This window comes from Linepithema humile, chromosome 7 (assembly GCF_040581485.1).
Source record: "Linepithema humile isolate Giens D197 chromosome 7, Lhum_UNIL_v1.0, whole genome shotgun sequence".
In the NCBI taxonomy this organism is placed as follows: domain Eukaryota; kingdom Metazoa; phylum Arthropoda; class Insecta; order Hymenoptera; family Formicidae; genus Linepithema; species Linepithema humile.
The window spans coordinates 7,655,146-7,680,918 of NC_090134.1; the positions used below are offsets into that span (position 1 = coordinate 7,655,146).

Below are 25,773 nucleotides of genomic sequence, written 5' to 3' on the forward strand. Positions count from 1 at the left end.
TTATTATCGTCCTAGTGCTGTTTTTACGCAATTAAATTAAAGCATTCTCCGGTCTGTGGATAGAAAGCACGAGCGAACAAGTTAGGGAGCAGCTGAAATACGCATGTGTGAAACAGAGAAGAGCGCCTTGCTTTTCGATTTTTCCGAAGTATCGCTTTCTGCATTTCTGAGATCTCTTTGATCCGAGTGTGTCTTTATTTTCGATGCTTATTAGATACGTAGTGGAAATCACGTAAGGGGCGATATAATCTAATGGAAAATATTATATATATAAAAATGATTCGTACTCGACGCACCATTGATAGGCAAGCGGAATTACTTTCACGATGTCAGTGCCGGCGTGCCGTTCGCGAAGCAATAGCAGCAGTCAGTAGGAATAGGCGCGGCCGGAAACGTCAATTTCGAGTCGAGCTAATCCTCCCGTCGCGTCGGTTAGTCGGGGGATCTTTTTCGCATTCGCAGACGAATTCAATTTAAACGCCGTTAAACATCGATCGCGCAAATAGACGCACCATTCAATGAACGTGAATTGTAATTGTATTACCGGCGCAATTTCCTCCGCATCTCGGGCCCTAAGGGTTCCGAGAATCTAGCGTGATCTGTAGGTAGGATGGATTTGAACAAGCGTCTAGGAGTTCCAAATTCCAAAGCTAGACTCTAGACGACTAATTTAAATTTGAATTTTAAGAAATTTAAGAGATCCAAAGAAAATTTTGTCGCTTGACAAACTTCCTGGTAGATGACATTCGTATGCTGAAACTTTATCCACCTCAGTTTTATTTTTCGTTCTGCACCTCGTTGCCTCATTTTTGCATTCGCAAACGAACGTCCGGCTAAATTGTGGCACGGTATGATAATCGAAGAAAGACCGAAGGATACGAATTGAAATGGGGCCAGCGCCGCCCTTCGACCTCACATATCCGCCGCCGCGATGCGATGCGATGCGATGTGCGGCGGTGGAAATTTCGATCGATCGCGCGAGATCGATTTGGCATGTATCTCGATCGCACCTCGATCGCACCATGACCTCGGCCCGGCCGCGCTGATGTGCAGTTTCGCGATGCACCGCCGTCGCCGCCGCGCGCGCGGCCGGTCCTCAATTATAACGGCTCACGCGAAAATGCAGTTTAAATTGCAGGTTCACGTCATCTCTCGGCCGTGGCGAGGGAAACGATTTCGGCTCGGCGCGGCGGTCGGTTTCGAATGATCCAATCAAATGTATATACGTAAGCGCTTCTGCTCCGCCGCGGTAATGCGAGGACCGGCACACCGTTATATTCATCACGATCTGCGGCTTGAATGCAAACGAACGTGGAAACACGTGCGTGCGTGCGTGCGTGCGCTCCTGTGCAAGCCGGTGAAAAGGGGAACGCGACATCACGCGAGCGAGACGCGTCATTCTCGAAAAAAAAAAAAAAATATTGCGTTCTCTCACTCGAATCTCCACTTTAATCCCCACGTCGCGTAATCCATATTCGTGCGACCGCTTCCTTCTGCCGCGTATTAACCGAGATACACGTTGTTTGCTTCCCCGAGCGGTCTGCTGACAAAAAAGAGACCTCGTACGTTTATTCTGTGTTTTATAGCGAGGAAAGAAAGTTTGGGAATTATGTTCGCGCGGCCGTAACGCGGTGTTAAAGTCTCCGGCGACTCCAATGCGCGCAAAGGCGGCACCGTTCACGGTCGATTAACGTTGAAAGAAACAAACCGATGTGCTCAATGGCGACAAGTGAGAAGTAGTTGAGTCTTGAAACTCAATAGAACTTTGAATAAAATTTACCTTAGCGTATTAGAAGTTACAATTGGTTTCAGGCAAAATTTACATTTTTTTATATCTCTTGGTTATTTATTGCTTTTCCCGAAAACGGTGTATCTTTTATAACGCTAGTTCTCGATTGTATTATGTCTTAGTTATTCTGTTATTTGATTAAAAGCAAATATAGATCATTTTGAGCGAAATTTCCGCATGACTGCACCTCGATAATTCTCCAATTGTTTCGCGGTAGCTCTCGATAACGGCGCGATGAGGTTTTCAAGTGGCACTTTAATCGACCCGATCCCACGGACGTGAAACAGCGTAAGATCGCAGGGAGCAGTGGTTCAGGACGATTTCCCGTAGCCGTAAACCCCGCCGTCACCGATCTATTGTTCGCCACGCGGACGAGCGAGAGCGCCCATAAGTCATTACACGTCGAGGGCTTGATTATGATCTCCATTGTGGCGACCGCGTCGTGAGCATTGTTCGCCGTGCCACCTGTAGCCGACGGCTTCCCCTCCCCTCGCTCTCGCCATCCCCTTTCGCACACGTCCCCCTTCCCACAATCGACGAGAGAGTCGTACGCCTTTCTTACGAGGATATAAAGAATTTTTCTCATTTATCAATTCTGCAGAAATATTACGAAAGCAATTTCAACATCGTTCGACATTCTTTCAAACTTTATTGGCTATATATTGGAATTCTGAATGGGTTGAAAATATTTTATAATACTTGAAATTTAAATTTATTTTACTTGTATGTGTGTGTGCGCTGCAAAGTGTTTTCTTACGCGACTGTTTACGAGTTATTACTCGCTTTGGCGGATATTACGCGACTGGCCGGAAAAGTCGCCGCTCATAAATTGTTATGACGCGGAAGGCTTTCTTCCGAAAGTCCCGCGAGGCACCGGGTCGTTAATCTTGTCGGATTCGAAAAGGTATTGTAATCTGCGGCACTGCGTCGTCGCTCGGCCTCGTAAACGGAGGAAAGCGCGTCTCTTCCTCTCCTAGCTTATTCGGCGCGAAAGGGAATTTCTTTGCCGTTTTTTCAGCGGCTGCATATAGCCATGCCTATAATATCGATAAGAAAAAATCCTCTAAATATATCTGACCATTAATTATCCATAAAACATAAGATGCGCGTTGTGAATGTCAAATTTTTTCAATTCGTAAAGGATTACAAAGCTTACTTCATCGACTTTAAAGTCGATTTCACTTTCCGGCTTTCCACGTTTCCTTTTTAGCGGATCGTCAAATATTTAGGAATCGTCAATTACATGCACGTTAACCGAATATATTAAGAGAGAAAGTACGCAATGCGCTTAAGACACATAATGTATATTCATTGCGGAACAAATTCTGCCGGGGAATTAATTCCAGTGAGAATAATTTTTCTTCCTCGAGTCGTGTTGTCATTCGACATGCAAACGGAAAGAATCGTTTCTCGCGAGTGATGCAAGACGACCGAAAATAAGTGGTATCACGTGCGGCCAGGACTGGCGCTTCGATTTGAAATTTATTGACGCCCCGGTGCCTTTTTAGTGGCAGCAACTCATATCGTTCAATGTTAGTCTAGCTGTCCCGATCTAGCTCAAAGATATCGCCTCCTCTTTTCAGATCGGCTTTGCACTAACTTATCCGCCTACTTACGGCAGGATAAGAACAAAACGGAGACGGAGAAATTCTCCCGACGACAAAACATGTTCCAGGCGGGCTGTCAAACTCCGCGCTTTTTACGTGTAAAACAACGGCGTATCGAATTTATTCGTATAAAATGATATTTTATGAGACAATATTACAAGAAATAAATGTCGATTTTAACGCAGATTTTTTGCTAATTTAAATCAATAATTATAATAAGAAAGACATGACTTTTTGCAGAGACAAAAAGAGAGTCTAAACGAGCTACGCAAATTAGAGATTATTTCACTCTTTCGTTCTTTATCATTGAACAATGCGCATTGACTTTTGGCCCACCCAGTAGCTTCCTTTATCAAACTCGAGCCGCGTGCCATTTCCAGATTGCAGGTTCGTTGAGGGTACGAAAATAGTGGCGCGGCGACTCGCGGAGTTTTTCTTAGAAGCGGCAAAGAAATTCCAGTCTTTTTTTTTTCGCCTTCTTGCTTTTCTTCTCTCTTTATTTTTTTTTGTCTTGCGGCGCGTGAGTAACGAGCGGACGCTTCCGAGGAGGCGTCCGCCGTGAGTTATACGCGCGAGGGTGCGAAGAAGTGGTCAGACCAGTGTCAAATCTCGGCTTTCACTGCGTCTGTGTGTGACCCACAAAGGCGGCCGCGCGCGCGTATGCGGATCGAGCGCAAAGCTCGTTCGCAAAGGCCGTGAATTAAGGCCCACCTACCTACCTACCTACCCGGTGTGTGCGTATACACACAGGTACACGCACGCATACGCACGCGCGGGGATGCATGCAGAAACGAGCACCTATGCGCTACCGAATGCTCATTATCCACCAGCGTAGCCGGGCTGTATCTCGCTTTGTAACGAGCAAAAAGCGGGAGTAACGAAGCCTAGCGGAGGGAAGATCTCGGCTGTATGTTGTCCTGAAAACTTGCGAGCGGACACCGCGGATTCATGTAACTCTGAGCGTGCGGATGGGATCGCATTGTGTCGTAACGCAAAAGGCGCGCATAAATGCGCGGATTTAGCAACAACACTTTTACGCAAGTCCGTTAAAAACCGCTGTTTTCCAGTATTAAAGACACAAAGGTGGCTTGCTTGCGCAACGGTGAGGATAAAGCGGCATCGTAAACCAAAGAACGCGACGGAGCGCTGCGGGGAGGGACGGGAAGGAGAAGAAGAAATCGAGCATGATCGATGGTATAAATTTCCTGTTGGTCGGTTCCTGGGAAAATGGATTCCCCCCTCATTTGGCATTCAGCGCGATGCACTCGCGGCCGCGGTTTAGCGCCAATCTGCTGCTAATCATCGTGCATCTGGAGGATGCGGCGGTAACCCGGAAGTAATCGCCGAGGCCGCGATAAAATGACCGTTCGCCGTGTGTAACGCGGAACCCATCTTCACGATATTTCCGACGAAGGATCATGTCCCGATATTTTCACAATTTCATTATTTCAATTCCTCCTAATGCTATATTGACTCGACGGACATTTTATTTTCGCTGTCGCGCTGTCACTGTGTAATATATATCTTTTTATTAACAACACTAATGGAAAGGATTAAAGGTCGTTCATGTTTAGTGCTTTAGGATAAGCGTAAAAAAATTTAAAATTGTAATTTATTTGGTCGTCAATATCAAATGTTATCAAATTAATAGCAAAAATTTCTGAGGTTTTCTTTTTTAATTAACAGTTGATAAAAATGTGCTTGTTTATATTTAAACTCAAACATCACGTAATATATACATATATGTAGATTCGTTTCTTAAATCTTGTTTTAATATGAGATTTCTGCGTTCCTTTTAATTGCTAGTAAAAATTCTCGTCTGAATAAAAGTTCATAAAAGTGTACGGATACCGCATTCTCGTTTCGCCGATGCAATGGCCGGCTCATCTGAACGAGCCCCGGGTTAAGGGACGACACATACGAGATACGCACGAATCAGCGCACGCGGATACGACGACGGACGAGAGGGCTAAAAATAGCCGCAGGACCTCTTTGTTCGCTCGCCGAGTCAGCGGCTCAAGCGCGCTTTTGTCCAAGAACGGCGCTCTCGAACAAGAACGGCCAGAAAAATGCGTAGCGCCACATCGCGATGGTCGGCGTGAAGATTGTAGGTCCTTGATCAAGGCCGCGCACAGCGTGAAAAGGAAATGAGGACCCTTGCAGCACAACGGTACATTTTTGTCGGCCATTTAGTGTCCTGTCAACCTTGTTGCCAACTGCCTTTAATCCTCGCGCGATGCCATTTATCTGAGACATTTATCGAAGCGATTATTGATGAAAAGAGAAATTTAATTTCCATGTAATATTCTCGTATGAGACATTAAAGAATTTTTAATATTTTGACAAAGCACGCGCAAAAAAGAATTATAATAATCTAGTTAAGAGAAAACTAGCAACACTTTTATCAATAAAATTTGATATTTTATATAAATAATTTAATAAATAGAGCGAGAGATAAGTTTTTTTTTAATTATACGAATTTGATTATCGAACTCGTGCCTCGGGAAATCGATCCGATTCGACCTCGAGAGGCTCGCGCCGTGATTACCGTGTGCCGGAAGGAATCAATTAAGAGGCGCATCACACATCCGAAACAGCGAAAGGAGTGGATCGCGGCGAAAGGCAGATACGGATCCGCTGCGCGCGGATCGGCTTCATCGCGCAATTACTTCCGCGCTTCGAATCCCGAGGACCATTAGGCCGTTAGGCATTCGAAGCGCCGTGCTATTTTCTCTTAACCTCAATTGAAAGCTTAGATTAATCGTCTCCTTATCTCTCGATAAATATTACGTATAAAGGCAAGATACGAGATAAAAACTCTCATCAGATATAAATTATTTTATATAACGCGGAGAGAAGGAAGTAATGTGGATTACGTATAATTTATTTGCGAATCCTGTCATGTGAAAAACAAGAAATAAAAATAAATTGTAGGAAAAAGTATATTAAAATCGTGCGTATCAACCGAAATCGTAGATCGTATCGGGCCGGTTTGAGAAATTCGCCATGTCCGATTAACGTCTGCATAACACTGTAGCCGATCGGCGAGCGCTTTGACACGCAGACCGATTTCGTTGAGCGCGGAGCCAAGCCTCTTTGGAAAGTCGAAAGGTCGACGCGGGGACTTTGCGGAACCCACTATACGCGAGGCGCCCGGTTGCCATCGATCTCATCGGGATCGATGAATAGGATGATTAACGTGCACGTTGGAATTCCGCCGACCTTCCTCCTACGCGCCGCGCGCAAGACGTACGAGCTCCGACCGCGGAACAATTAATTAAAGCTCGGCGAACCGCGGCCGAGGCTTCGACAGGTTCGTGGGAGAGTAATAGAGCGACGCGATAAAACGCGATAAACTGTCGTTCGGCATCGGGTATCTTCGACGAGATATTCTCGCGCGCGACGCGTACCCGCGGTGAAATTGAATTTCTAAGTGGATCATTTAACGTTGCAGAACGTGGGCGGTGAACACCTGGATCGTAAATGCCGCGAATCGCACGGCCATAAACGGGCGCATTTAAAGCCGCCGCTAAATATGACGAGTGCGACAGTCTGCGGCGGCTCCATTGTCTCCTTTCGGAGCGTCGCAATTGGGGCGCGGGCGACGCGAGAATCACACGGCGGCGACACGTTCGTCGTAAGTGGGACGTGATGTCCTAATTTCTAAATTGGTTAATGCGCATTAGACGACGCGTTTACTTTTGCGTCGATTACGCGTGGAAATCGTTTGACTTTCCAAGTGAAACCCCCCTCGTCGGGAGTGAGCGGCGGTGAAAACGCGAATAAAACGGATTTACATAATTCAAACTGCGACGTTACCGACCGCCTTTGTGCTAATGTAAGGCCGTGTAAATCTCCCGCGAATGATGCATGTGCTTGCAACGGGGAAACGGAGCGGCGGGATCATCGCGTGCCTTCTTCGTCGTCGTAGTCGTCGTCGGCGTGACACGGCGCGTTTAAGAGTCGGCGGTGGATGGTCTCAAAGCGCAACGGTCCCTCTGTCAGTCCCCTCGAATCCCTAATTAGCACTTGCCAAATATGTAAATTATGAGCCGATTCTGTAAGGTGTCACCGCGACGCTGATGTAAGATCGGCCAAATATGCGGGCGCGGTAATTGCATTTAAATTACATCCGTCGTATGGTCATTCTTTAAGAGTCGTACGCCCGAGATATCGTAAGGACACGTTTACCGATGTAACGCGATAATAATAATGCGATGTTATTGACATGCTCGAAATTCCTAATTATCATTTATCGGGGTATATAAATTATGTAAATTAAGATGTAAAATCGGCAAGGTTTTTATGCAAAGGAAAAAAAAGAAAACAGACATCCGAGATATGAGAGGGAGAAAATTTCAAGAGCGGAGATTTGAGAGCGATAGCGAGATCGACACATTTCGTTGTAAACACGTGTGTTTTCACTCGCGTAATAAGATTCAGCCGGGCGCTTTTCTTCCCACGACGGCGCGCACACGGACGCCGTTCGTAATGAAACACGTAATCCCTTCATCTTGGCACACCGGCGCGCGCGTTCCGACAGTAAGATAATTGCGCGCGCTACCGCGAGAACGCGCGGGAAAAGGGACGACAACGGCTGCGCGGAGCGTAATTAGGTGTTGCACAATTGCGCGGCCGAATAATTGAAAAAGCGAGATTCCTCGCGCGCGCTCGAATCCGTCCGTTCGTTCGCGCAACTTCAAACGCGGTCTAATCTACGAAAACTCAATCACGGATCGGATTTCATCGTCCAGGTGTCCGGGTCAATTAAGGGCGGGAGAGAGAAAACGAGAATTAAATTTTATCCCCGGAGAAACGGCGGAATAGATAATGGGTATGCGCATTAGGCAAGTGTCGGCAAGCGGAGAGTAGCACTCTCGGCCAGCGGTAGTAATCTCAAATCAGAAAGCTGATCTTTCCGTCTGCGCGCGGGCGCACGTTTGTGGAAATGACGGTTTTCTCACAGCTTTAAACGTTTTCGTAACTAAAACTCACGGATCGGAATTACTGCGGAGTGAAGTCAGCTTTCTCTAAACACAGACGGAAGGTCATTTATCGCAATGTTCTACCATGGGAAATGTTTTATTCTTTTTTTTTCCTTATTGCCACTCCGTACGTGCCAATTTCGCAACTATGCACGGCGACAGCGGCGGTGATATCAGTTCGGAGACACGTTACCCACGTACGTACGGCGGAGAGAATCGCCTACAGGACGTTCTAGGAACGTCGGAAACGTCCTTACGGCGATCGCCGTGGCAGGAGTACCAGGAAGTCGAAACCGATTGCGATAAGGTGGCGCCATGGCCGATAGGGTCGAGTCGCTCGTTCCGTTTCGCGGTGGGACGGAGCTGACGAGAGCGCCAGTGATCGTCGGGACAATGTCTCGACCCCGAAATTTAGTGGCGGTCGTAATCTCAGCGCGTGACGCCTTTCGCGGCATCCGGCAGCGAGATAAAACGCGTCACCTCGTCGTAAAATCGTTATCATCAGTCATCCGCGTTGTTTGACGTCAGGAGAGAAGAATGAAGGGAGAAAATATTTCCATGCGCAAATTAATTTTACAACTGTGAATTTAATTAACATATTTGCATATATATTTATTTTCGTCAGATAAAGTTATTTATAAAAATAACGACGCGGAATTTCAGAGAGGTACGCTAAAATAATATTTTTACGTAAGTTACTTTATTTAATTACCATTATTGCTTTAGATCGCTGTAAGCAGCACGCATCTGAGTAATTCAATTTAATTCCCATCAATTAATTTAAACTCTTGCTGACTCTCGCGGTGTCAATAAAACGTCATATTTCATGATGATCGACGCGAGTGTATTTTTAGCCGCTGATGTAACATCGGAGACCTCGCCGTTAGTCGCGCGAGCTATCGATCATCGACGCTCTTATATGGCAGCTTCCGATCGCGTGGATTTAAAAGATAAGAGTAAGACAAGGTCGAAGATATGTATAAACGTGTAAACCAGGTTAACAGCCGATGCTCCCGCAGTGCTACACCGGCAATGACGAAGGAACTTCCGTCATTCTCGTCCCGCGACCTCAACCCTCGTCACTCCTTATAATCACTGCAATTATTCATTCTGATTCAATCGTTATTATCGAACTGTCACAAGACGCTTTACAAAATTATCTGTAATACAGCATAAAAGTTAAAAAACTAATTTCTCTAATAATCTTAAATTATCGAGCTTATCGAGAAATTCGAAAAGTTTAGAATAATTTTCACGATTTTGAAAATTTAATGGCGCATAAAAAATATTAATCCATCTCTTCTTCGCACATTTTTCCTTCGCAGAAATTTATCATCTTACATGAGCGTATTGAGGTCTCGAGAAAGTCTCCCTTGTCTATCGGCTGTCGTAAACACAATATCGAAATGACGTAAATGCTGCTCGAGACGCGAATGCATTTCAAAACGGGGATGCGCTTCCATATGAATTATTATTGCAGCGCATACTTTTGTCGTCTGACGAGAACCATCGTCTAACGTCGCGTCGTTTCACGCGGCCGCCGCCCGGTTTTTAATAACTTTCACCCGAACGAAGCCAGCCGGGTTCTTATCTTTACGAAGACCATACGATGCGAAACGTAACGGGACCGTCGGGCGACGGGTGTCCTCCCAGGTGAAATTGAAAACGCACGCCCGAAGAATGCGTTCGTATTTACGCGCTTTTACGTGCATTGACACTGGCGGCGAGACAGCGCTTAAAATTTAAGCGCCGGTATGTTGTTTATCGGGAACGGTTGGTATCATTCGGAACCACGTGGCACGTCTTCCGACGTCGCGTCGGCATTTTTACGGACGCGTAGGCATCTGAATGCCGGGACAATGCGTGTGCGAATCTCCGGGCGTCGAGTGCGTATCAGACGTCGGTGTGAGATTTTCTGCGGGACCCCGCGGCGCTCGCATGAACATTCAGTCCCGCGTATCGCGTATATTAATCCTTCGAGTACCTGTCTACCACATATCGCGCGTCAATTCGCGGTGTTCCGCGGTATTAAGTAACGATACGAATATTGAACGTTAAATACAGATATCGCGAATGGAAATCGTTTCTCTTAACAACCTGGAATTATCGGTGAAATATTATCGGCGAAATACTATCGGTCGCTTGATGATCTCGTGAGAATGTTTCGACGTTAAGTAGAAGAGTGTTTCACGCGAGAAGAAAAAGAAGATGCGAAACACCGTCTGGATGTTTAGGGAGTCGACCGCGTTACGTAAGCGATGAATTATCTTACGGCGGCGTTTTATCGACGGCGAGTCGACGGTTTCGCGCAATTCTGCACGCGCGGTGCTTTTATCTCGGAAAATCGCGTCAGCACTTCTCCGCTCTTAAAATCCGTCTCGCTTTCCACTTTTGTTTAGCCTCTCGGCTCTCGGCGCGGCTCGCGACTCCACCACTTTGCGCAAAAGAGCGCCGTAGTAATACGAGGCGCCATTACTGTTAACGTCGTTACCGCGTTAATATTGCGTGCTCACGAACACGTTCGGGCTATACACGCCTCGATCCTTTTTCTTTATCCCTTTTGAGGATAATTTCGCGCCGCGAAAAACGTGTATATTGCGATGTTAATAATGAAGAGCCGCGGGACTCTAACGTGAGAAGTATGAAACAAGTTTAGCAGACCATTCTTAAGGAATATCGTGCGGAGAAATTGTGATTACGCGTGCCTCTTAAATTGGTATGTTTTCGTCATTTTCACCTCTCGCGATTGGAAAATTCAGCGCTTAAAGCCGAATGAATATCCGGCGAAGAAAAGCTGTGAGCTTCCTGGACGCGACGCCGCGGCGCGGTATGCGCATGATTTGCATACGTCATTCAAGCCGAGGGGGTCTCTAGAGAGCCGAGAGCTGACGTAGGAAATTCGTCACGGCGAATTGCTCGCGGCTGGACGTTATATCCGCCGTTAAGATCACCGTGAGTCCGGTTCTCTCCGCCGGACTGCCACGCTTGCTCGCTCCTATCGTTGGCTGTTATGACAAGTGGGCTATTAATTTCGCTCTCGACTTAGCCCGAGCCTCGCGGGATCCGCGCGCGCTGCTCTCTTAGATGCACTTTACGAGAGATCCCTTTCTCGCCACTGCGATTCCCCTTCACCCCTTCGTTCTCATCTCCTCGCCGCCGTAGAAAAGAAACTTCCGACCATCGCTCGATTTCTGAGTGACGACTATATTTAATAATTGCGCCTATGTAGAAATTGTATTCGCGTGCGCACTCGCGTGTAGCGCCCGTTCTCGCTCGGCTCGATCGCGAAAGTCGCTCGGTCGGAATACGATCGTTCTGTGATTCCTATTAATATTATTGATGGTTACTTGTTATAAGATTATTAATGTTATGGAGCGATAAATCGTCTGAGGATAAGTCATACGTTGCGCAGAATACTTAATTGGATAAGATCTCTCTTTTCAAAATTCAAAGTTTTACAAATTTATGTAATTGCGTCTGGTGTAAAACTGTAGGTATTTGAAAAATGTGAACTACAGCGTGATTATGAATAATACATTTAATCTGCTCTTGATTCCTTTGCTCGCGTACAAACTGACGCGTAAAAATTTCTCGGACATGTTGACGCTCCGCGTTCGACTAATCTTCGACGCTCGCAGCTGGACGGCGCGATCTAATTTACATTTCAATCCACGAAAATCAGTAACGAGCAAAACACTCGGCGGGGCGAAGATCGATCGCTCGCGCGGGCAGCGTAATTTGTAACTCGGCGCGTATCCGGCGTGTCGTTCTCCGAGCGATAATAAAGTACCGAAAGTCGGCCGTGGCCGAGCACTTATCGTTGCGCAGCGCCGGCCGGATTTTTTTTTCGCCGCTGCGCTTTCGCTCGCGCCTAAAAATGCAATAACTTATAGATCCACGAGTGATGGCCGGAAGATGATTGGACACGGCGGTAGAATTCGCAGTTTCGCGCACCTCGATCTTCCAATCATTCCGCCTTGACACGTTCATTATGTTATTCCTGTGTTGGAACAACCGATGTTATCACGACTCTTCTCTCACTACATTTGATATTCTCCTAACGGTACCATTTTATTCAATAAAGATGGATGTATTTGAGGGAAATCGCGGAAACCCAGGGTCGCCGCGTGTTGTAATGCGCGGTATACACGACGTGGGATAATAATTTATTTACGCGAATAACTCAAGAGTTCTCGCGCACTCGCACTCCGTAATTTATTCCTGCCTTTGAATATAATCGTCGTCTGTAAAATATACTCATTATCCGCGCTTTGTCATAATTACGAAGGAAGCCATCTGTCGCGATCCGATAAGAAGCTCGCGTAAATACTGATTTACGCGGGTCCGTGTCGTGCGTCGTTCTCGCCGCCATTGCTGCCGCGATCCGAGAAAAATCGTGAAATGAGCAGAAACAGATGCGGCCCCGCGGGACCGCACTGACGGCGATATTTATCGGGTTTCCGCCGATGCGGCATCCTCGTTTGTCACCCGGCAGTTTCGCGCTCGACGCAAGCGCAGGTGCAAGCAGGAAATGGCGCGCTTAGATTCCCTTTACCTGAGTATCGTGCTCTCGCCATAGATCCAAGGTCAGCGCTGATGTATACCGGCGTCGGGAGTAGCTCGGGGAGAGGTCGTCGAGCTCGATCCTGATTAATGGCTTTCGAGATCGAGCCTTGCGTCTCGCAAACGTGGCTCGCCGTCCAGGCCGTCCAGGTGCATTGCACCGTCCGTTAGACGAGGGCTGGGCTCCGAATCGTCGTTGAAGTTACGCTTACGCCGTTTAATAACAAACGTGTTCGTCTGCTCGTCGCTTGAATGTTGACATTAAACACTGCGAATTTGCGCATCACGAGCAAGATTCTCTGATTTTGAGATCTGATTGCAGAACTTGACATCAAATGTTAACTCGAAATATCAGTCTTCAGCATTCAAATATAATTTATAGATTCTTTTACTGTGATAAATGCGCGGTTATTAATTTTTGCAAGTGATTAATGAATTTACTTTTATATTCCAAAGGATTAAAAAAAAATTTACCGCATGATTCTCGAGGGACACGTGTTCGCGATTAAGCAATTTTTTATCCTTCCACTTAAGGATCAATCCGTGGGCATTTATGCGGGATTAAATATTCGACAATAAGACGAGAGAGCTCTGTAGTGCTTGACAAAAATAGCAGACTAAAAAGTAGTGCACACAAGCGGGAAGATTAACATTAGCGAATGTAGCACCGTCTGGTTGAGGACGAAGAGTAGCTTAAGAGAGGTCGTCACTCGATCCTGATTAATGGCCCTCGGTATCTCGCGGGGCTGTAAACAGTATTAATCAGGATCGAGTTTACGGTGCGCGGACGCGTCACGAATCGCATTAATCAGAATCCCCGGCATGGCACGAAATGCTCGTGTCCACGTTATGTTACGTTGCATTGATTTACTTCGCGTTTTCCGAATATCTCGTCGCGTTCTTCCTCTAGCGAACACTTTTTATGCAAAATATCCACTTCTTATTCCTTTTAAGAAAGATAACCAATAAGCCATTTAATTCCTTTCTTTAAATATTTAATAAAATCTTCCTTAAATGATTACATGTTATAATATTTTGTGAGATTATTATAAACAAGACAGTTATGTTTGAAAACGATATAATCAGTATTATTTATGAAGAGCATTGAAAATCATACATTGAAAATTATACGGGCACATTTAAATGCCGGATGTGGTCTTGATCTTTCCTTATGCGCATTGATCTTTTCATACACGATGTGCCATGATGTGCCATGATGTCACACACATCATTACTGGCAACCGGAACTGGCAGGATACATTTATTCTAACGTCAATTTTACAGCTGTCCGGCCGAAAGGACGAACCTCTCGGGGCTATCGGCCTTGTCGTCGTTTTACGTGCCCGTGGCGAATGGATTTAGCAACGGGCATGCTGGAGAATCCAACATTGTAGTTTACGGCTCACAATCGGTTTAGCGGTTGTCAAAGGGACGAAAATTCACTCGAGTTCCCTCGATCACAGGATCGATCAACAATCATTTAAGAAATAAGCGCAACTGATTTAATTTTAGATTCGAAAAGTTGTTAAATATTCTGTAAATTAACATGCCAAATGATATCAAAATTAAATTTCAAATTCAATAATAACTCTTAACTTGATGAGAATTTTGTATTTTTAATATTTTAACATTTCGAAGTTACATTGATACATTTTTTAAATGAGAAACAATTATTTTTCTATTCGTTGAAGAATTATTACTCTCAGTTTCAGAAAATAACGGTGATTCTAAATGAATTTCATTCGTTTATGTTTCAGGATCCACTTGCCAGTGAAACACACGCCGGTTACTACCACGCAGCCAGCCGTCAAGAGCCTGTTCCGCTGTTCGGTGAGTGAAGTATTGATTCTCAATCCATTTGCGAAGAGGACTATTTAAGTAGAAACTGCGCGAACTGTTCAGACGGAACAGTTCCAACATTTCCGGCATCGGCCATTGTACGGGCCGTAAATCGCCACGGCCGATCGCCTCGTCCTCGACGGTCGAAAAATCGCGCAGCAGGGTACCTCTTTCGATAATCCCTCGTCGGATAAGCACTTCGCCTCCGCGATCTCGCGGGCTCGTTCGAGCGCGATCGGCACACTTTCAAAACGTGCGTTTTTCACTTCCGCCATTACACACAGACGGTCGTCGAAAACAATGGCCCGATGGGCGAATCAATATTGTTCGTACGTGATTGTCCCCCATCTTCTCCGCCGATCGGATGAACGACCCGCGATCGGCTTTCACTGATACTTCGATTCTCTCCCCTCCCCCTGCGTTTTATTCGATGTATTATTACAAGAACGCCGTAGCTTTTTCCGCTCACGGCTTCGGCGGCGGCGAACTTCACTGCTCTCGGGCCTGCAGTTTAGAGCTCGTTTAGGTACTACTACTTCACATTACCATATCACTTATCTTGTCTCGTAACTCACCGCGACCATTTCTTTATTATTACGTCCCGGCGTTTCCTCGCGCGGCCTCTCTTCCTAGATACAACCACTACTATCTGCCGCCGCGCGCATTTCATAACACGAGACTACCGTGTTCAGGAAGAAGTACTTCGAGGGAGATACTTACTATTCGAGACGAGTTGAACTTCTGTGTCTCCGAGAAAGATGCTACCGCGATGCATTCCTGTACGGCATAACTCTCTCGTAAACGTTTCCGTTACGTAAAGTGCACATTGAGATTTCGCATGGATTTGATAGAAAATGTAGCTGCGGGACGCTCGAAGAGACACTTTACATGCGCGACGAATAAAATTTTTGAAAATTTCCCTCCGAGGAGCATATCGCTGATGACGTGTTTCCCGGGAAAGGATAATCATTCGTGCAAATAGTTCTCTCGAGTCTTAAAGTACATATTGAATTTTTCAACGGGTCTCTTATTGAAAGCGTAGCTTCGCGCCTCGAGAAATCTCGAAAGTAAGAGCGAGACTGCGTGAATGCGAAGTCTAATTTATGGGAGTCAGGGATTATGCAGTACTTTCAGCCTTTCATGCGTAAAAAATTTACGCTCGCTCGGACATCCGGTATATCCTCGAGCAAAAGATCCTCCGCGATGGGATCGGAGTACACTCCGCGGGAGTCGAATCGCGCGGGGATTTTTGTTGCGCGCAAAAAGCGAGGCGCAAACGAGATCTAAGACGCGCGCGTTACGGCGAGTTCGCTTCGGCGACTTTGAGGGTGGCAGTTTAATTTGCACGACGGCTGTAAAGCCAGCTAAACTGTCCGACAAATATATATCTTGGCAACGTGTTGGCAGCAGCGTTCGTCTAACCGGCGCTGCGGCGATGCTTAATCGACGGTTCAAAAGTGGCACTTCCATTTTCGACCCGCGCGAGCTGTAAAACTCGCGCAGAGAAGGGTTGATGCGACCGGGTGACTCCCCGCCATGCGCGCGATAATTGCCGACGCCGCAAGAGAGAACTGGTTTTAATAACTCAGTGACCTTCGCTTGCGGTTTTCGTCGTTCATTCCTGACGAAAGTAAAAGAAGAAGTGGAACGCGAGCGCGATCCTACGCCGCGATATCGTCCGTGACCCCGTGATCCCGTTGCAATTTAACCCTTTCGCGTATGTCGTGCTTTGATATCAGATATTTTTTTGTAATTATAGTGATTTATAAGGATTAATATTTTTAAATTATTTTAAAACAATCCACGGGATACATAGATATGTTTCAATGATTGCACGTCTGATCACTTTTTACGATATTGTATCTACTACTTGTATATGATATGATATTCTGATAAAGCTTACTTGTCACTCATGAAACTCTAGAAGTGATTGAATATCTTATGTCTACCGGTATATCGTATTACCATTAGTCAATGCCTTATAAGTATTGTTAGAAATTAGAATTCTTTATGTGCATTTATCAAGATCTTTTTCTTTGTAGATCTTAATTAATACTGTAATTAAATTTTTAATTGCATTCAAATTATTTCAATGAAATATTTGCAATACAGGATTCTTCATTCTTTCTCTTTGTTTTTATGATGCTATTTATGCTATTATATGATGTAGATTTTATTTTAGAATGGATTTCTCGTAGACTGTGATGTAAATAGTATCAATTTAATACAATGGTGAAGTCTTGGAGAATGCATTGCGCGGCATGAAGATTGTACTCTTGATTAGCGTCATTCAACACAAGACAATGTAACTCACTTAACATTACGTTACACATAATCGTATATTCAACGTGACACGCGAGCGAGCAGACGGAGGAGTGTACCGGGTGGCGATTTTTCACGTCATACCGGAAATAATCGAGGTAGATCAGCGACGAATTCCGCGCGGGTGACTACCATTGGCGAATCGCGGCACGCGAATAAGTGCAGAAAGGCGTCACGGTAGGCGATCGCTCCTCGAGTTCTCATCGGTGATAACAATGGAACATTGTACGCTAATGTCGCAAGCGCGCGGACGTAATTACGCCCGCGATACCGCGATACTCGCATGCGCGCACGCTGCGTGGGTGAAAATCGTGTCATTAGTCAGTCCGGGCCCGCCATTAGTTACGGTCCGTTAATTACGCCCGGCCGCTTTGGTAGCGATCACTCCGATCGTCCTCTGCGCGGATATCTAATCTCGGGGACGTTTCAGCTGTTCGAAATCCTCATCGAATAACTCATCTTAATAACGATATGATTTTCGCGGCCTCTGAAACTCTGACTTTGCAAATATCTTCTTCAATTAAAAGCTATTCTGAATTATATACATATATAATTAATACGTATTTCCTTTTTGTTATGCGTTTTTTTTTAAATTACAACGCAACTTCATCTCGAAATTCCCTCGAAATGTGTCTAGTTGACTTTCAGCGCTTCGTGTAATTTAGCGTGGAAGGATAATTTCGCTATAAGCGCGGTGAACGAGAACATGAAGATTCGCGGGCTGCACGACGAGATCGAAGGTTAAACAAACTGCCCGTTCGGCGGGATGCGGTTTTTAGACATCCTCGCATTCCTCTCGACGAAGTAACCCGACCGGTGCATACCATCACGCGCCGATGCACCGCCGCGTTAGCTATTATTATTGTTATTAGACCGCCAACTGCGGTATCGTATTCGGCGCGGTGAGCGAAAGAAAGAGAAAAAGGAAACGCGGTGCGCGGTACGAAGACGCCGTCCGATTGCGCTCGCTCGATCTGCATGTGAAGAAAAACGGGGGCGGCCGGTTGGTCGGGCAATTTGCGGTGAATGTAGGCCACAGGCGCGCGCGCGCGCACACACACCGTACCGGGATTAGGATAATAAATATGGCCGAGGTGAAATCATCCACCTCGCGTCTCTACGACTGACCTTACCGTTTTCATAGCGCGGAGAGGAAGAGGATGAGGAGCAGCAGTGTGCGCGTTCTACGCGACTCTCCTCTCATCGTAGCACCCTCGCCGCGTGTTTTACGACACAACCTACATTTTACTTGTTCGTCTTTCGGCGAGAAAGTCGACAGGTGAGCATCTCACTATGCTACATGCAGACACTTTGCACATTTTTATATTACCAATGTAATTATCAATCTCTATTTTGCTATTATACATTTTTTTCCACGCTTTATTCAATTCCTTCAACATAAAGACTGCCTTCGCGAAAATCTATTACATTATTCTTACTAATGTTTCTCCATCATCATTGTGAATATGAATTCAAGGAGCAATTAGAATGAAGATTAGATTATAAATACATTCGAATAGTAGCGTAGTTTGATACGATTGTTTTATGCCGGCATCCGTGATTGCGCGCCGAGCGTTTACGATTGTCCGAGTCATCTTCGTGATTCTCCGACTTCGCCGGAGAGTCCATCCCTTCGCTCGTCTCCGCGAGAAATAAAGGAGCACGAAGGAAGAGGTTGCTCATCCCGATAAAGAAAAATACAAAAGTATAAATCACGCGTCTCCCGCGTTAATCTGAAAAAAGTCGCGAGGAGCCCGGAGCAACCGACGGGGCGGAGAGCGAATCGAGCTGGACCGAAAGGACCAGCAGACATGCGATGGCGGCGCCGTTGCACGAACATGTCATTGTTTATTGCTGCGAGTCGCGCGAGATAAGTATCAATTGAATGGTCCGGCGTGAGATTGATGCGGTCCCAGCGGGCAACGCGCCGGAACATCATCGACGAGTCCGCTCTCTCCTACCCTCCCCGTTGCTCGCTCTCCGCGACGCTCGTCGCCCGCGGCGTTAATTGTTTTCCTAATTCGGACACGGCAGATAGGATTATATGTACACCTTCAATTACAGTGATACATCGGCAACACGCGACGCGCCACCTCCGCAAGCTCGTCGTTCTGACTTTATTATCGCGTCCCCGCGTGTCCTTATTATTCTTATTTGTCTGTTTCGTGCGACGCGTCATTAAATTTATTTGCATGTAAATTTGCAAAGCCATTCCCGTCAAGGATCCCGTCGGAGTTGCCGACTCCCGCGGTGACGATGTTGACCGGAATTATTGCAATTACACGCGATTTTTTCTGAAATTACTCGAACCTCTGATAAAAATAACTTTTAATGAATATAATTAAACACTATTTTTAGAGAAGAAAGAGCGAGAAGAAAGCGCCGACAATCTCGATTCTGAAAAAATTAGAATGGTCCTGAAAAATTTAACGGCGCTCTTCGCTTATTGATTTCACTTTAATTGCGAATTGGTTGATGTTTTTCGTCGCGACGTTTAATCGGTGACACCGATTAAAATTGCCCTACTCGATGCCTTCAATTATTTTTAAATGCCACTTTCGTGTACGCGTGTGTGTATACAATTATCGCGATGAAATGAATATGATCCGAATTAGGAGATAAATTTTATTATCGACCGCCCACTCATAAGTCTTATTCAATTCGGAACGTGAGCGAAACGTGAAGGAAGAATTAGTGTAATTGACTTATCGAAAGCGCTTTCGATTAAGAACGATAGAAACCCTGGAGAACATCTCTATTGTTTTCTACATGATTGTGGGACTGATCGATCGATCGAAGAACGTAATGACGCGGTACTTTTTTTACATTGCTCCGTCGACCTTTGAACTCAATCAAGATTCCCAAGCTAGCACACGATTTAGAGCAATATCATGTCAAAAGCAATATCTTGTCAATCTTGTCAGAGAAAAATTCTGGCTGAAGAACAATTTGGCAAAGACAATTAAAGCGAAATAAAAAATGGATAACCGTTAAACTTTTGAGGCTATTTTTAATTTTTTCGGATGTTTAAATCTCTCGAATTCGCTTGTAGAATAAGAGATAATGCAACAGTATTAGAGTAAAATTTAAATGTAAAAAGAGAAAAAATGGCATTTTAAAATAGAATTAAAAATTCTCCATTTGATTTAAATAAGTTGCTGTACGTATAATAAAAAAAATAATTGAAATATCCAACAATGAAGGAGCATATCGAAGTATTCAACGTAAGCACACGCGATATCTCGTAGATATCGGAGAGCACGGGAAATGACAGGCTCTCGTAAATCCAGTTTCACTCCCGTGTCAATTTCGACACACTCGGTGCGAGCCAGCGCTTTGCAGGTGCTGCGATGCGAGCGAGCGAGCGAGCGAGCGAACGAGCGACGGGACGCGACGCGGAAAAGAAAGATCGGAAAGAGGAAACGGCGAGAGAAACGGTGAAAGTGGTGCGATGCAGTTCGGCTAATATCGAAAGATTAGTCGTCTAAGATGACCGGCTAATCAAGGAACCGGAGACTTCGCGTTACCTCACGGACGTCTAATGGGACACGCCCCTGCTCGGCGTAACAGCCACCATTATCGCGCAATCTTCCTAACAGCGGTCGTTGCAAAAATTATTATCATTATGTGCACGAGGCTCTTTATGGATTTTTTTATTGCAACTTGTACTCGATCATATCATCAAAACGGATTATTTTTTTAAATTAAATTGAACTGACAGTATTTATTATAATTTGGAGTAAATTCCTTCCGAAAGCAATTGAAAGAAACATATGAAGTGCATTAATGTAATAACAATGCAGACAGCATTATATAAAAAATACGCGAGAATCTCGAAGTAATAAAAATGTTGAATATGAGGAACATTAATATTGATGATAATATAGGATGTGATATAGTGATGTGATAATTTTGTCACCTCAGCTATTGAAGGTATAAAGAATCTCGAGAGACGATAATTAAATTTCGGGATAAATGATCGCAACTGTGACTGTAATAAACGTTCGCGATCATGTTTCTTTTTTGTCGTGTTTTTTTTTTTTTTATACGTCGTACGTTTTCGCACCTTTCCATTTTCGGCCCTATCGCATCCACTTCCGCCCACGTCCTTCTGATCAGTCCGGCACGACCGACCAAGCGTAGTTACACCGGCACACACGCGTGTGCGTCGCGACGTGGAGCGGCGTGGCGCCGGGGGGCGCCTTTTCACGGACTGACGCAGGCAGGCACGCGTGCAAAGCGAGCAATAAGGTAATGGGGCGTAACCGAAGCGGCTTTGCCTCGCGGTGAAAGTTAGCGCCGTGACGTTAATTGAGGAGCGCCTTATAGCGCTAAGGAATTAGGAGTTATCCGGTGAGGCCGCGCGCCGCGGCGCCTGCCGCGTCGCAGGCGCCGCCGCTCGTACCTGATAGCGATCGCTTCGATCGTTCTAAACGCTTAGAATCACGATTTATCTTACGCCTGATCACCGCGGCGATTAGTGTTCGAAGAATCAGCCGTTCGACAGTTTCGATTCCCAAAGATTTAGAAGTTGAAATAACGTTGACACCTAGCTTTTACATTTTAATTTCTTAGATCTGAGAACTTAAAATTCGAAGCAAAAGCGTAGTTTGATAAGATTCTGCTGATTTAATGAGGAATCAACACTTGGATTAATAGTGTATTTTCTTTTTGAAATTTATATATAACAATTACATAATTTATGAATTAATCTTCCCTGCTATTGAAAGAGAAATCTCTGAGCATTGCAACGAATTATAAATAGAGCGAAGAAAGAAATTTCGGAATATGTATATCATGATTTGTTTTAAAGCGGCTGACATCTTGGTCCAACTGTAAATTCACGCTTTCACGATAACGATGAAAGAGGATTGGTGTTTATTTCGAGTCCTGCGAGCGGTTCCGGCATGGCCGGAATTTCGTCGACTATCGGCATGCAGGAAACCATCGAGCGCAGCTGGTGCTCGTTAGAGTAATGGAATGACAATTGCATCACCGCAGCGTCGTGCGAACGGAACTTTTGTACGAGCGCATCAACGCGTTTTAATACCGTCGTCGCGATAATTCGAAGATTTTTATGGTCGAAACCTTTTAAATGTGTCTTGCGTCTAAATGACGCGTGAATCAGGATGCACGTCAAGTTACATGCGGTCGCGCATGCCTTCTTACGTCTCACGTTTAGCCGGCTGGAAAATCTATGACAATATCTAACGATATCTCTTAGGTATCGATACTTTCTAACGATCTTCGCTGAATATCGCGCTGATGCGTTGCTCAAGGAATCCAATTTTTTTCTACTTTTTTTCCTAATCTTACGACATTCGACATCTGCAGAGTTAGCCGCGGTGTGGAATTACTGAATTCCGTTGCGGCGTGATACGCGCTATTTTGTCGGGGAAACCGCGCGTGCTTTTCAGCAATTCTCATTACGCCGTATCGATAGGATTGCGAGCCGCGCGTAATTGAGCGTCTTATTTTGAATGTGGATTGGCAACAGGAAGAAAGGTCACTGCGCGCGGTGATTGCAACGTTGCGGATTCATTAATAATTGCATCAGGATATCGGCGGGCCGTTACTTCATACAGAATAGACGGCAAAAATAGAGAGAGAGAAAGAGAGAGAGAGAGAGATACACCCTTGTTACGAGCTCCCCTGAGACTTTCACATTCTGCCAACGGCGCGCACGATGCCCATAAATCCTTATTAGCGATTAGGCCATCCGAAATGTAATAACGATCCACCATGCGCCACCGGATTGTATCATTAGCCGATGATAGATGACGCATTATGCAATTAACAATTACCGGCGCACGCTCGAACGTCGATATGCACGAAGCGATATAAGGTCCCGACCCGCGCGAGAGTCACTTGCTATCGAAATGGCGAAGAAATCGTGGCATTTCGTGAAGAGCGTCTGTTTGGACAATATTATAGCGATTATCGTGATACGCACTGTACGCAGCGACGTTCAATCCGGTTGGAAAGTCGAGGACCACCGATCTCGAGAGCATCTTACATTCATGTACCAGTCATTTTTATCTCGGTTCATTTATACCCATATGACATACACTTAAAATGAGTAGCGTCGCTTCTCCGTTCGATCGGTCCGGCGATCATCGATCACTTCCGCCTGATTAACTCTACGAAAGTCGGGCCGGAACAAGAATCCGCGCTTCAGTGAATCCAGCAACATCCTCTTCTGCGCGATTTTCGCGTTGTGCAGCCGCTAACCATCCGTTCTGCACTTTCGCCGTTAAATAATTCCGTCTCGAGCGATATCTCTTCTTTTTTTTTTTTCATTGCGAAACAAGCTCGCCGCTTCGAAGTCTAGAATGAAAATCAGCACGGTGGCGATGAGAATGGCGCGTAAAACTCTCGTCGGCATTTTCGCGGGACATTAAATATCGGCGGTACGTGCGCTCCGTCCGCGCGCGTGGAAATATAATTTAATGAACTGTAAAACCGCGCGAGCGCCAGCACTCGCTCGCACTTCGAAATTACATTTCTGGTTTCGTGCGTCGTAAAATTCACCGTGCGTTCCTCTAATTGATCGGGGCCGTAAATCTGCCCTCGTCCCAGTTCGCGCGAGCGGGGACGCACTTTAATAAGATGCGAATTAAATAAAACGGGACGAGCCGCGCGCAATAAAGGCGAGCTCGTTTTACCTCGATTTATTTCGCAGGGAGATGCGCAGATGCGGGAATTTATTATGGATTCATAATGCGCTGATTAAGGCACAACGTATTGAACGGCGACAGGATAATGGGCTGCTAAGAGATACCTTTTACCTTGACAAGATGTAATAATTTCTTCTCACAGTGTCTGTTTCACGATAGTGCATGTTACCGGAGTTGGTTTTACTTTGATGACTCCTCGTGAATATTGAAAATATTCCCTGGCCATCGCACTAGAAAATCAGATCCTACTGGAAAACGACGTAACCATCATCGTTTTTATTGGATATCAACTAAGTTTCTAAGTGTCTTGAGTTTTAATGCTGGTACACTGTATCCTTCAGTGAAAGCAGAACATCCTACAAGTACCCGCATTAGAGTGATTTTATGTAGCTGGCTTTTAGTACGCGAAACGTGATATCGTTATATTATTTCGACCTTGTTGATTCGATCAATTTTGATAAATCCGAGAGTTGTCAGCTTCCTGAAACGAGCTCAGCGCGAATTATTCGATTTTAATTAACATTCACGCTATTTCCCATTGCGCTTAATGCCGGCTGCACTTCTCGCTATCTGTCGTATTAGCAATCAACGTCGGCAATCAAATTTCCACGATGTAAAAAGTGACGACAGGCTCGCCTACAGCGCGACATTATTTTTCTCCAGCCGTTTGTAGACCACCGTGTTTTACGACGCTTTATATCTCGCGTTGGATTTAAAAGGGGGTTATTAGACTCGCTTACCGCCGTTCGCAGAATTGCACGGCGCGTTACGTAAATCGTAAAACTAGAATCTCAATCGCGATTAGGCGCGATTTAAGGATCATTACCGCTGGATCTACGAGCGAACGAGCCGATGACGTTTCAATTTCTCCGGCTAGCCGGTCGATCTACGGACTCCGTCGATTCTCGCGGCGAATTGATCGCACCTTGTCGTCGGACACAATCGGCGCCTCAATGAGATCATTCACAGTGACGGTAGACCGTGCGCTTCGTATAAACAAAGGACCGCCAAACGATCCTGCCTGCGCGCGCAACGGACTTTCTCCGCTAATCCAACGACCACGTCATCGTCTTCATTATCGTCCCTCCGTGTCGCTATTGAGTGTCAAATTGACGTTCAGAAAAAAAGAAAAAAATCGAAGAAAGCGCGTCCGCAAGTAGGTTAACTAGCGAAATCTTGGATTAGCGGCGTGGTGGCGGCTCGCTGAATGTAACTTAAACGAGTGACGCGTTTTTTGTCGGTTTTTGTAACATCGTGCAAAAACAAATTTTCTAATTAAAGAAGAATTGCAGGTTGAACTTCGCTGTCACGCCGCGCGAAGACACCGTTTATCGAGGAAGTCGATTCTTAAAACGGCATTTACCGTTGCTTTCGAAATGCTATATCAATTCTCGAAGTTAAAAAGCAATTTCCGGCAAAAATAATGTAAAGGATTTTCACACTTCTTATTTATTGCTTTTGCAAATCGATAATAATCGAGAACGTAATAACAGTGGACAGGTTTTATCGTGATATTTTACGTCGCCTAAAATTGTGCGCATTATTCTAATATATGTTTTTTTTTTCACGTCGCGCTTATGCATTATGCGTGCACTCTTACGTGTTTAAAGTTACAGGCGAATTTATGCATGGCGATAACTTATCCTAGACACACACGGCGCAACGTTTTAATAACGACGCCGCGACGAGAGCGGATTAATCGCAGCTAGAGAAACTTGTGTAATAAATAAGAAGCGAATAAATAAATCTATCCATAATATGTGCGATGGAACGATGAGGTCGCCGTTGCGAAACCGTCGAACAATTTTTCTCAAGCGAGAAACGATATCGCCGGTTATTTGCAATCGATGCCGATTACACGAATCGATAACTAATTAATGTAAAAGAGTAAAAATATGTGGAGCTGTTGAAAGAAGTGTCGACACTACTTGACTCCGTCGCCACTGTTGTAATTCTCCGCAATTATCCTGCAATCGGGTATCAGTTACTAT

At 45.3% G+C, this 25,773-nt stretch overlaps 1 protein-coding gene across 1 annotated transcript in view; it reads left to right on the forward strand.

The window, feature by feature from the left end:
* The window catches only part of LOC105675691 (ras-related and estrogen-regulated growth inhibitor-like), a 74,164-nt gene extending 59,406 nt beyond the window's left edge, over positions 1–14,758 (forward strand). The window contains exon 7 of the transcript XR_010891348.1: positions 14,702–14,758. The gene's annotated coding sequence lies outside the window, so the exon portion shown is untranslated. The remainder of the gene's footprint in view (positions 1–14,701) is intronic.
* Positions 14,759–25,773: the final 11,015 nt, after the last annotated feature.